We start from the raw sequence: 14,006 nt of genomic DNA on the forward strand, positions 1-14,006 counted from the left end.
AGAGGCTACAATTTGCACGAGCTCACCAAAATTGGACTGTTGAAGACTGAAAAAATGTTGCAACAAATAACAAAATATAGGCTCCACTTTTGTTGAAGTGTCTTTTTCTCCATACTTTATTTGCAAGTGTTCACAGACATATAGGACACAATATCTCTCTGGTGTATTGGCTGTTGACGCGTTTCGAAAACTTCTTATTCGTAACAGTTACGAATAAGAAGTTTTCGAAACGCGTCAACAGCCAATACACCAGAGAGATATTGTGTCCTATATGTCTGTGAACACTTGCAAATAAAGTATGGAGAAAAAGACACTTCAACAAAAGTGAGTGCTGGAGCCTATATTTTGTTATTTGTTGCACCTTTCAAAGGAGGTTGAAAAACCTGGCACCGTGCACACGGGTATACCCAAATTGCAAATTAGAGTGAGCTGGTATCTGCATTGGAAAAATGTTGCCTGGCCTGATGAGTCTCGATTTCTGTTGAGACATTCAAATGGTAGAGTCCGAATTTGGCGTAAACAGAATGAGAACATGTATCCATACTCTGATGGCTACTTCCAGCAGGATAATGCACCATGTCACAAAGCTCGAATCATTTCAAATTGGTTTCTTGAACATGACAATGACTTCACTGTACTAAAATGGCCCCCACAGTGACCAGATCTCAACCCAATAGAGCATCTTCGGGATGTGGTGGAACGGGAGCTTCGTGCCCTGGATGTGCATCCCTCAAATCTCCATCAACTGCAAGATGCTATCCTATCAATATGGGCCAACATTTCTAAAGAATGCTATCAGCACCTTGTTGAATCAATGCCACGTAGAATTAAGGCAGTTCTGAAGGCAAAAGGGGGTCCAACACCGTATTAGTATGGTGTTCCTAATAATTATTTAGGTGAGTGTATATGAGACATAGTCAACAACCCGATTATAAAGAGAAGATTATAATCGTACGATAATTATATAATTATATAATCGTATGAAATTTTTATTCGTATGAGATTTAAAATCGTATGAAAATTGTATAAGAAGATTTTTGAATGTGGGATAGGATACGATATATATAGCCAAAGGAGGATATACAATCCACATTTTAGGAATTCCTGACCAGATTTTATAGGGAACCTCAATTAGATTAAAGGGCGGAACCCATATGGGTATATAATGAAGGAATGTAGGATCTCAAAAACCAGCTACTGAGGAAGAGGTACTCAACCTCGAAACGCGTATAGCAGGAGTGGATGAGATCCTTATACTAAGAAGACGTCTTACAGCATTGCAACTATCCAACAGACTGTTGCGAAAAACCGATAGAAATATTGCCAAGGAACTACATGTACGGAGGTTGGTACCGCCTCCGGATAACATAAATAACTTGAATCAAGCGAATCTAACTAAGTCCAGGTCACGTGGGACGCTCCGATCACGTGACACATTGTGAACACGTGGGACGCCGAACAGAGACCGGAAGGAATCCGAACAGAGACTGGAAGGAGGTCTTCGATCCACGCAGCAACAGCTCTGAAGAAAAGTGCAGACAAACGCATGCCACAGGGTATAAGAAGAGGGGTGAGTGAACTGACTAGTAGTGGGACGCCGTCAGATGCAGAGAAAAGCTGAATAATAAGCAGTAAGTAAAAATACCAAACTGCGTATAGATAACCCCTGACTAGAAGTATTACCCAAATAATAACATGCTATACAATTGAGACTTTCTAATGATTTGTGTACCTAAAGACTGTTGAAGGACATTAGCAAATAATCAATAAGTGCACTGCATCAATTGCACCTTATCAATTGCACTTTATAGCACAGTGTGGAATTTTATGGATTTTATGGAACAATATGTGATACTCTAATCAACCACTAACTATCCTCAGGAATTATATTGATTTCTTCTAACCTCCAGGAATTTTTATGAATTTTTAGGGACTGATATACATTGTCTTATATAACAATTGGGAATAATATTTCACGTTTACGTTTATTGTATGCTATTTAATTGATTGCTAGGTATTGATTAGATTAACTTGGTGGACTATTGATGACATTTTAAAATAATAATAAATAAGTTGGTGGAAATTGTGGTTTCCAATTGTGGTTGAACCACAGCATAGTGAGAGCACCTGTCTGTGATTACAGGAAGGGTGAGCCACTATCTATACATCACTTACATTTATGCACTGGCGGTCTTGACCAATATTAAAACAATGCTATTGCATGGGGCCCCCAAGAGTCAGACAGCTCCATTCACTGTCATAGGCCTCAGGCCACTAGGCCTGAAGCCTATGAAGCAGTACAACGGCATAGCCTGCCACGATTACTGCGACCTCCTCTGCCGGGACAATGTCATACTTAGTTTTTTCTCTCACTACTGGCCAAAGTACAGTGGGGAGGGCATTAAAGAGGTTGTCCGGGCTTTTTCTATTGATGACCTATCCTCGGGATAGGTAATCGATATCAGATCGGCAGGGTTCCAACACCCGTCACCGCCGCTGATCAGGAGACGGTGCACGCAGTGTGCACATGCCATCTCCCTTCTCTCTTCCTGCTCCCCGCTGTATGTCTATGGGACAGCAGCAGCAAACAGAAGGAGATATGGGAGACGGACCCCCACCGATCTGATATTGATGACCTATCCTAAGGATAGGTCATCAATAGAAAAAGCACAGATAACCCCTTTAAAGAGGGCACTGCTTGGGGACATAAAAATTCTGGGGGCACTGCTGGGGTACAAATACTGGGGTATTCCTGGGGGACATTCAAATGCCTGGGGCACTCCTGGGAGACATACAAATGCCGGGTGCACTGCTGGGGGACATACAAATGCCAGAGCCAATGAAGGGGTGCATATAAATGCCGGGGACACTGTTGGGGGACATACAAATGCCGGGGACAATGCAGGGGGACATACAAATGCATATACATTAATATACATATATACAAATATAGAAATACATATATAGTAATATAGGGGGTGCTGCTGAGGGACATACAAATGTTGGGGGCACTGCTGGGGGACATACAAATATGGAGGGCACTGGCAGGGGACATACAAATACAGGGCACACTGCTGGGGGACATACAAATACTGGGGGCACCTCTGGGGGACATACAAATGCCTGGAGCACTGCTGGAGGACACACAAATATGGGGGGCACTGCTGGGGGACATTATAATAATACAGGGTGCACTACTGGGGCATTATAGTAACATGGGTACTGCTGGAGGACAAAATACAGGGGGCACTGCTGAGGGACATACTATTACCGGGGACACTGCTGGAGGACATATAAATGCATGGGGCACTGCTGGGGGACATACAAATACCAGGGGCACTGCTAGGAGGCACTACATGGGGCAATTATAAATACTGGGGGCATTATAGTAATACAGAAGGAACTGCTGGGGCCATTATAATAATACCAGGTGGCACTACTGGGGCCATTATAATAATACAGGGAGCATTGCTGGGGGCATAATAGTAAAACAAGGGATACTCCTAAGGGACATTCTAGTAATATAAGGGTCACTGCTGGGGGTAATAATACAGGGGCCACTACTGGGAAAATACAGATGGGAGAGCATTCTAAATAAAGTGGTAACTGCTGGGAAACATTATAATAATACTGGGGGCACTACAGTGTAGTAATTATAAATATGGGGGACATTACATACTGGTGCCCCTACTGGGGTATTATAAATACTGGGGGCAGTAGAGGGGGGCAAAATAACTGAATTATTACTACTGGGGATACTGTATGGGCATTGTTATGGGCACGATATGGAGGGCATTGCACTCTTGGAGAGCATTATCACTATTGGGGGTACTTAATGAGGGTACTCTGGGAGAGAATTACTATTGGTGGGATTTTTGGGAGCACTTTGGAGACTATCTGTATGGCATTGTTATTTTGTAAGTATTGTATTTGGGGGCATTTGAGAGCACAGTGGGCACAGTATTGGGGGTCGCAGCAGGATAATACTGTTGGGTCACCGGAAGGGAGGAGAATGGAAGAGTTAGGAAACTAAGATGCCTCTGTGATAAACTCTGCAGACATGAGACGCAGCTGAAATATTTTGTCATAGCCGTCTTGTCCGAATGAAGAAGATGAGGAAAGAGAACATCTACATCAGCGGAGACGACACTGCATGTAATAGGTACAGTCAGGTCCATAAAAATTGGGACATCAACACAATTCTAACATTTTTGGCTCTATACACCACCACAATGGATTTGAAATGAAACAAACAAGATGTGCTTTAACTGCAGACTGTCAGCTTTAATTTGAGGGTATTTACATCCAAATCAGGTGATCGGTGTAGGAATTACAACAGTTTGCATATGTGCCTCCCACTTAAGGACCAAAAGTAATGGGACAATTGGCTTCTCAGCTGTTCCATGGCCAGGTGTGTGTTATTCCCTCATTATCCCAATTACAATGAGCAGATATCAGTGAAGCAAGCCATCATTAGGCTGAAAAAACACAACAAACCTATCAGAGAGATAGCAAAACCAACCTTTGGGAAAAGTCTACTTGAAGACTGTGCCTACTGCTATTATAATCAAAATAGTCTGGTCATTGGTCTCCCTACTTGAGCTGAGGTTTTCTTCCTTGTTCTGCTTTCCACCCCGATGTTCATCAAACATCAATGGCACCCCAGCCACCACTAAACAGAAGACCCTGAAGTCCAGGGTGTGCCCCGGGGGGAAGAAGGGTTGCACTCCTCCACTTTGCGGTAAGCGCAACCTGGGAGAGAGCTGGAGCAGGGTTAGCCACTGTGAGCACAACGTCCACCCTCAGTGCCATCGCCACCACCCCCATCCACTGGTAGGTCGGTCTGTCGCAGCTCTGCTTCTTTTATTCTGAACATTTCTCAGTGAACAATGCTACTCCTATTTCTGCTACCACCACTCCCCTCCTCTCCTTGCTGTGTGCAGTTGCACGGCTAATCCTAATCAGCAATTAGGTTCCTCGTTTTTGAAGTTCCAGCTAAGGCATTTGTTTTCTGTTGTCTGCTGTGTAAAGACTTATGCCTGTTTACCGTGTTCTGGCTCCCAGCTGCTTGTCCTGACCTGTGTCTGTTTACCATTGTGACCCTCTGCTGCCATCTCTGACCTTGGATCTGTATCATGTATTCACAAGAACTCAGCCTGCTCAGACCCTGGCCTGATCCTGACATTGGGTGAGATTAATCAAAATTTGTGCAAAGTAAAACTGCTTAGTTTCCCATAGCCACTGGATTCCACCTTTAATTTTTCAGAGCTCCTTTGGAAAATGAAAGAATCAATCTGGTTGCTAATGGCAACTGTCACTTTTCATTTGGGCCTGTTTTGGTAAACTATGTGTTTGCCTTAATCTGGTGTCTCTGACTCCCATTGGGCAGCTGTAAACAATACCTTGACTACTCCAAGAGATAGCGGTCTGGTGGCTCCCTACAGTGAAGCCCAGATCCCTAGATATGGGTTAAATTGCGAATACCAGGGAGCCACCAGGATAACGCCCTTAGGTTTAGCCTGAAGTTAAACCAGTTGTGTAGTTTCCTGGCTATCACTACCAGCAAGGATATGACAAAGGTTGGTGTAGCTGGAGCTGGAGAAGATACAGCCTGCCTTGCTCCTACTCCTGTTATAGATTACACCGGAGATAACCATTATCAAATTGTCTCAAGTCAAGCCTTGCGAGGATAAGAGACAGCAGAGTGACCTACTCTATTCAGTTTCTACAGACACTGCTGTGGAGTGAGGGAAAACGGGTGAAAGACACCCTCATCACTAAACTACCATTAAGTCAGTATCATCTAAGTGCTGAATCAACACCAACCAATCTGCCTTAATATCCTTGCTGGTGCCAGAAGGTAATTGCACTAAAGCCTGCTACTACTGTTTCTTTTCTGAAGTTCCACTTCCACTTAGCAAAATGACTTTGTTACATTCAATTCTGGCTTGGTTCTTCAGTGCTACAACTTTAACTGCAACGGACTCCAGGGAGCGCCAGTCTGAGGTAGGACACTGTGACACAACTACACTATATCAGGGCCACTACAGTGGCGAATCCAGAGCCTGGTCTCGGGAGGGGCACTTCCAGATTATTTTCTGTCCGCCGCCACAAAACGATGGTGCTTATAGAACAGACTACACAGTGTAGCGGTATACTGTATATTGTGTGGCACAGTGTATGCTATATGTGTATAACAAACATATTCCACATGAAAACTTACAATTACTTGGCTTGACCCTTGGGGATCTCGGACGCCACTACCACACTTTGTCTGGGGGGCTCGGTGGAGCTGATGTTGTGTTTTATCCTAATGAGAAAGATTTCATAATCAGGATTTGGAGAAGGGCAAGAGGGATAGCAGAGCAGGGAGAGGCTGGTGCTGCTACTAGGGGGCTCATACCATGGGGGAGTAATAAAGCCCACCATAATGCCCCCCCCCAGTAGTAATAATTCTCCTTATAATAGACAGTGCAAAAAATACCCCCTTGTAATGCCCCCAGTTGAGCTAATGTCCCCATAGTGCCCCCATATTGTGCCAGTATAAAATACCCCTATATAGTGCCCCCAGTAAATGCCCCCATAGTGCTCCTCTCCCCCCTTCCTCCTAGTGCCCCCATAATGTACCAGTATAAAATGCCCCATATATAGTGCCCCAGTAGATGCCCTCAGTGTCCCCCATAACTTGCAAGTATAAAATACCCCTTCTTAGTGCCCCCCGTAGATGACCCCATAGTACTCCTCTCCCTCCTTCCCCATAGTACCCACCATAATGTCCCAGTATAAAATGCTACTGTACAGAGCCCCCCCATATAAGATACCCCTTCTTTGTGGCCTCTGTAGATGCCCCTATAGTGCCCCCAATAATGTGCCAGTAATAAGTGCCCCCAATAATGTGCCAGTAATAAGTGCCCCCAATAATGTGCCGGTAATAAGTGCCCCAAATCATGTGCCAATAAAATGTACCCCCAATCATGTGCCAGTAAAATGTGCCCCCATAGATGCCCCCCATCATGTGCCAGTAACAAGAGCCCCCCCATCACGTGCCAGTAACAAGAGCCCCCCATCACGTGCCAGTAATAAGAGCCTCCCCATCACGTGCCAGTAATATGAGCCCCCTCATCACGTGCTAGTAACAAGAGCACCCCCAATATGCCAGTAACAAGAGCCCCCGCAATGTTCCAGTAACAAGAGCCCCCCCAATGTGCCAGTAACAAGAGCCCCCCAATGTGCCAGTAACAAGAGCCCCCCCAATGTGCCAGTAACAAGAGCCCCCCCAATGTGCCAGTAACAAGAGCCCCCCCAATGTGCCAGTAACAAGAGCCCCCCCAATGTGCCAGTAACAAGAGCCCCCCCAATGTGCCAGTAACAAGAGCCGCCCCAATGTGCCAGTAACAAGAGCCCCCCTAATGTGCCAGTGACAAGAGCCCCCCTAATGTGCCAGTAACAAGAGACCCCCTAATGTGCCAGTAAAACTATTGTACATATAAAAAAAAAGAAAACACTTATACTTACCTCCATGTCAGCGATGCGATGCAGGCCTCTTCCGGCTTGTGTCCCGCACTGTACGGCTCAGGCGGCGTGAGTGACGTCATCGCGCCGCCTGCGCCAGCCTCTGATAGGCTGTCGGCCTAGTGCCTGCAGCCTACCAGAGGAAGGAAAAGGGACACGCCTCTCCCTTCCCTGCCCTGCCACAGCACAGCCATCTGTATCGCTGTCCTGGGGACGGCGATACAGATGACTATGGAGATGAGCGCTTCATGGAATGGAAGCGCACATCTCCCTGTGCCCTGCGGCCGCCGCCCCCCACTTCTGAGCAGCTCAATTGCCCAATTGCCCCCCCCCCCGAATCCGCCAGTGGGCCATTACCACTCACATCCTGTACACCAGCTCCCACAGGGGCTCGCTGCAGTTCCACACCCATGCCATAACACACTGGTCTCCCTACCTCCTGCATGTAAGAGCTGACAGGAGAGAGATGACAAGGCAGAAAGGGCAGACAGGTTTAAGCTGCATCACATAGGAGAACATGGAGACCCTGCGGTGTGAGGAGACAGCAGCTCTGTGTCACTAATCTGTCATGGCTGCTATTACACAGAGCATTGCAATGTGGTGAGACTCTACCGCCTCTGTCTCTGCAAAGCTAGGCATGATGGGAAAGGTAGGATTCATTAGTAGAACCATAGCTGACAGGAGAAGGAATCAAGATGGCAGACAGCCCACAAATGACACAGGAAATAAAACAGGTATACACATATTCTTTAATAATGGCCTATCCTGCACTATATAGGTGAAGAAAGAAAATCCTGCAGTGCTTCTTTAAATGACGCGCCTGTGTTTTTATGGCTATATAAGTCAGAATGCTGTATTTTCGGCACAGTAAGCATAATTATCTCTGTGTACAGCATATTTTCATCAAACAGTCTAATATTAGTTACGTGAGATGTTGTTCATGTTGTAGGGCTACTAAAGACACATCTGCTTAGCACAGCATGTAGATCCATATAAATGTCCCACACTACCTAGCCGTAAAGAATGTCCTGCATTTGGTATAATTCCGGGAAATTTATGACGGCTTTAAGCAGGTTTGGTCACCGGGGAATAATTAACACTTCACAGTCCATCAGATTACTTAGATCCAGGCGCCATAGCAACCATTTGGCGGCTGTTCATTGCCATTAAAAGTTATTGCTGACAACCTCCACCTAGGCTGGATGATACAGAATGAGGAGCAAAATAGAGAATAAATTAAAGACCTGACATAGCTGAAGTGCGTACACAGACGCACTCCAGGACTTGGGGGATGATGCTCTCAGACATGGGCCTGGTTGAATGGCCATGGAAGCATGTGTCATGTACATTTGTGGGTGTAAATTGAATAAGGTCTCATGCACATTGGTGTGTTACGGCTCCATACGGAGCTGTAATAGGGGCCCTTAGATGTATATGGAGCCTTGCCGTACTTCCATTTGCTTTTGATTTTGTATAGGATCTTACAGAAAAAATGCTGTGTCTAATTCTCTCACATACGGCTCCACATAGAATTATGTTCGTGTTGCCCATAGCAACCAATCACACCGCAGCTTTCGTTTCTCAAAGCGCTCTTGAAAATTGAAAGCTGTGCTGTGATTGGGGCAGTTTTTCATTTAGACAATTCCGTACACGTGGCTCTGCTGGGGACATGAGACCAAACACTTCCTTCCTATACCGTTCTACATAGTTCTGTCCTCTTCTGACATGGCCGCCATCATATATAGAAGTACATTTTTACTATTGTTAATTAAAGTAAAGCTCCTCCTATGAAGTCACTTAATAGCAATTCCATAATATATTAAATATGTATAGACATGGTCTTAGCCAAATTTTCCTTCACTAGCTCTCAATGACCTAGGGAGAATGGCTTCTTGGCACCCGACACCATACTCACCAATATTTCAGTTGGTAAAATTGGGGCATATAAGCTCCACCCCTGGGAATGTCCTGAACCAGCACCGAAATGCCCACTTACAGGCAGGGTTATGTTAGGCCCAGCCATTTTTTGCCCAGGACAAAGCAAATTTGCCAGGACTGTCTCTGAAAATCAGGGATTCGTGACAGTTGGCAAGTATGCGATATACATGTCTGATACTCAATACTCATGCCCCACCCCCCACCTATATCTTTCTGTCAAATGTGTATAACAAGCTTATCAAATTCAAGATTCACTGCAGTTCTAACAGTTACAACATAGGGGTCCTGTGTTTTTTTTTTGGCGGGCCTATTTTTCTATTGCTAGTACTATGGTACCGTACTGCCAGAAAAATGTTGTACAGTGCCAAAACATTATAAGCCCGTTCAAAGTGACTTTTTTATATTGCTCCACTAAGGTATTCATCTTGGGGAAATTTGGACATTTGAAGCATTATTTTTTTTTTTTACTTTTTTTAAATATATTTTATGCAGAAAAAAGCAGCGGCCTCCTTGTTTCAAGTCTCGCGCAAGGAGGCCGCTGCCCCGTCGACTTCAAGCTGGCCGGCACTATAGCGCTGATGGAGAATAAAACTGCGTTTTTTGAACTTTGATGAAATATATGATTATTAACAGGCTGCGGGCTACTATGAAGTACTGCTGGCGGGGGTAGATGCATTTTTGAGGTGACAGGTTCCCTTTAACAACAAACAAAAGGCAATAAATTGCAATAAAACTGTTTTCACAATTAGATCAACATTAGGATTATTAGGCCTCATGCACACGACCGTTGTTGTGTTCCGTTCCGCAAAATGGGGTTCCGTTGTTCCATGATCCGTTTCCGTTTTTGTTTCCGTGTGTCTTCCTTTATTTTTGAAGGATCACCAGACATAAAGGAAAGTTAAAAAAAAGTCTAAGTCAAGTTTGCCATGCAAATGATAGGAAAAAAACAGACACGGATGTGGATGACAATCTTGTGTGCCTCCGCGTTTTTTTCACGGTCCCATTGACTTGAATGGGTCCGCGAACCGTTTTCTGTTAAAAAAATAGGACAGGTTATATTTTTTTGACGGCGGATGACAAACGGTGCATTAGCCGAGTTTTCAACGGACCCATTGAAAGTCAATGGATCCGCAGAAAATCACGAAAAACGGGACAACGGACACGGAAGAAAACAACGGTCGTGTGCATGAGGCCTAAAACTTATTTACTGCAGGATATTATGTGTCTGATCTCCAATTGCATTTAATCAAAATACTTCCTATTCTTTTACATTTAACATAATGTGTAAATACTTAACTTTAAAGGGGTTTTAACACATCAGCAAATACTGTAGTACTTATCATGTAGATATAGTTAATACAAGCCACTTACTAATGTATTGTCTTACTATGTGATTGTCTATATTGCTTCCTTTGCTGGCTGGATTCATTTAGCCATCAAATTATACAATGCTTGTTTCCATGGTTATGGCCACCCTGCAATCAATCAGTGGTGGCTGTGCTTGTTAGATTGATTTTTCCATGAAATTATACACTGCTCGTTTCTATGGTTACAAACACCCTGCAATCTATCACTGCTGGTCGTGCTTGCACACTATAAAAAAAATCACCAGCCTATGCGCACTGCCACGGTCCCGATCACCAGAGAGGCTGGCATTTATTCTTATAGTGTGCAAGCACCACCACCAGTGATAGATTGCAGGGTGGTTGTAACTATAGAAACGAGCAGTGTATAATTTAAAGGAAAAATCAATCTAGCCAGCAAAGGAAGCAATATGGACAATCACAATACATTAGCGAGTGGCTTGTATTAACTTTCTCTATATGATAAATGACACTTGCTGAGGTGAGACAACCCCTTTTAGCATTATATAAAAAAAAGTTCAAATCACCCCCCTTTCCTTAAAATAAAAATAAACATCATGGGCCCATACTATTAAAATATAACAATATTAATGGCATACGGCAAATGGCGTAACGGGAAAGAAAAAATGACAATTTGCAATTTTTTGTCACTTCAACTACCCAACAATTTTTTTTTTAAAAGTGATCAAAAAGTCGCACACACTTCAAATTGGTATCACTGAAAAGAACAGATCGTCCCGCAAAAAAATGAGCCATCACACAGCCTCGTACACATAACTACAAAAAAGTTATAGGGGTCAGAATATGGCTATAAAAAAAAATACATTTCCTCAAAGGTTTTCATTTTTTTTTTCAGTATTAAAACGCAAGAAAAATTATAAAAGTGTGGTATCGTTGTAACCATACTGACCTGGAGAATTAATATAGCAGGTCAATTTTATCGCATAGTGTACAGTGTAAAAAAAAAAATTGAAATGAATGGTTCCGCATATGGTTCACAAAAAATGGAATGGAAACGGAAAGAGAATACATTTGTGGGCATGAGCCCTAAGGATGAGTGAACATGCTCTAACGGTTCAGTATTCGGGCTGAACTTTTCAAAAAGTTCAGTTTCAGTCTAACTTAATTTTATTTTTTCGTGATTTGTTTAGGGCAAGAGTGGGAGAGAGAACACCAAGTACATAAATGTGTGTTTCTCAACAATATATATGCGTTGTCTAAATGATACTCTTTCTCATTATGGAGAGCCCATGGTATGCTGTGTACTCAGTATTGTAGGCCAGACAATGTGCCTGGTACGTTGAGTACATGTACGGAGTATTGTAGGCCAGGCGATGCCCCTCTGGGTTTCTGGGAAATATATTTAAATTAGCTTTCCTTTTCTGACCCGGCAGATGTTAGACATGATTATGTGCATATATTTTACCCAGAAATCCAGAGAAGCATTGTCTAGACTACAATAGTCATTATGTATATTAACTAGTCTCCATAATAGAAATAGTACCCACCCAGAGGTTTCCCCTAGGCCTTCCAACTAGAAAATTTGTTTTCATCTGCTTCTCTCTGATTAAGGGCTTTTGTCCTGAAAGAACTAGCTGCAGATGTGAGTCTGGCTTAACTATTTTTCTCGCTTTGCTACATAAGCCTGTTTAAAAGTCAGGAAAGCATCTCTGCCAATCTGCTGTGTGAAAATAATAAATTGCTCATTGCTGCCATGTTCCCCTGACAGTTTACCTATTTGTTGTGCAGCAAGTAAGTATAATTATAGCTCCTTCCTATTTATCTGAGAATACATCATCAGTATAGCAAAGACAGACAACACTTTCAGCAAATTTGCTTCGCTATTTTGGATCAACTTCATACAACGACACCTCCAAAATAACCTTCAACTGAAAGTGAGACAAGAAAATTACAACACCCTACAAAGCTTGCACCACTCTCCATAAAACATGCAAGCTAGTTTTATTTCTAGAAGGACATGTGAACCATAATTTCTCAAGAGAGACTTGTATTACTTGGTTGACTTGCCTTGAGGGGTTCTCTTTGGGGTGCTTTTTATCATTAGGGAGATGAAAAAATAAGAATGAGTATTGTATGCCAGGCGACACTACGTTTGGTTACTAGGAGGAGTATATGCAAAAAAAGAAAAGAGGGGATATCTTATTTAATGCCAGAAAAATTTATATATACAATTTGCCATATACTCTTTCTAGAAACCAAGAGTAGTGTCGCCAGGCATACAATACTCATGTATATTTTTTGGTCTCCCTAATGATAAAAAGCACCCCAAAGAGAACCCTACAAGGCAAATAAACCAAGTAAGACAACATAGCAGCAATATGAATGCTGCATGATTTTCACACAGCAAATTGGCACCTGCCTTTTAAACATGCTTTTGTAACAAAGCAAGAAAAATAGCTGTCAGCTTCACATCTGCAACTAGTTCTTTCAGGACAAAAGCCCTTAACCTGGTTGGACAGTTTCTGCTGAGCAGGCGCAGAAGAAAGATGTGTGAGCTGTTGTTAACTAGGCCTAGTCCATTGAACCTTCATCCCAGAGACCTAAAGGTTTTTTTTCATCTCAGACAATGGGGCATATCGCTAGGATGCACGGCACGCTCCCATTCACTTCTATGGGAGAGGCGGGGATTTTCCAGTACCGAGAAGAGCCCGAATAACAGAGATTCTAAGTCGTTGCCCAAAAAGAAACCCCACAATGACGCTAGGGTGGAAGGAAGGCTTTCGGACTTCCTCCCAGCCTGATCAAAAATTACCAACAGTACTTGAATTCTTCAGTCTTTGCAGGAGGGATTCAGACAGGAATTCAAGTGTCTTCCCCTAGAAAAAAAATTGGTAACATAGGTGGGCCCGAGAGCTCAGGGGGCTCTAGAAAGAGAAGTAAAGAAGCTTATTCTAAAAGGCGTGCTTATCTCTTGTCCTCCATCAGAAGAATGTATGGGATTCTATTCCAGCCTTTTTCTTGTAAAAAAACAAATGGATATTTCAGGACCATCATAAATTTAAAGGGATTAAACAAGTTATTAGTATACAGGAAATTCAAAATGGAGACAATAAAGTTAGTAGTGGACCTCCTATACAAGGACGGTTACAGTGGGATGCGAAAGTTTGGGCAACCTTGTTAATCGTCATGATTTTCCTGTATAAATCTTTGGTTGTTATGATAAAAAATGTC

General features: G+C 43.2%; 1 protein-coding gene across 1 annotated transcript in view; it reads right to left on the bottom strand.

The window, feature by feature from the left end:
• The window catches only part of CALCOCO1 (calcium binding and coiled-coil domain 1), a 165,159-nt gene extending 160,522 nt beyond the window's left edge, over positions 1–4,637 (bottom strand). The window contains exon 1 of the mRNA XM_040425827.1: positions 4,598–4,637. The gene's annotated coding sequence lies outside the window, so the exon portion shown is untranslated. The remainder of the gene's footprint in view (positions 1–4,597) is intronic.
• Between the last annotated feature and the right edge of the window lie 9,369 nt (positions 4,638–14,006).

Source organism: Bufo bufo, chromosome 3 (assembly GCF_905171765.1).
Source record: "Bufo bufo chromosome 3, aBufBuf1.1, whole genome shotgun sequence".
Classification (NCBI taxonomy): domain Eukaryota; kingdom Metazoa; phylum Chordata; class Amphibia; order Anura; family Bufonidae; genus Bufo; species Bufo bufo.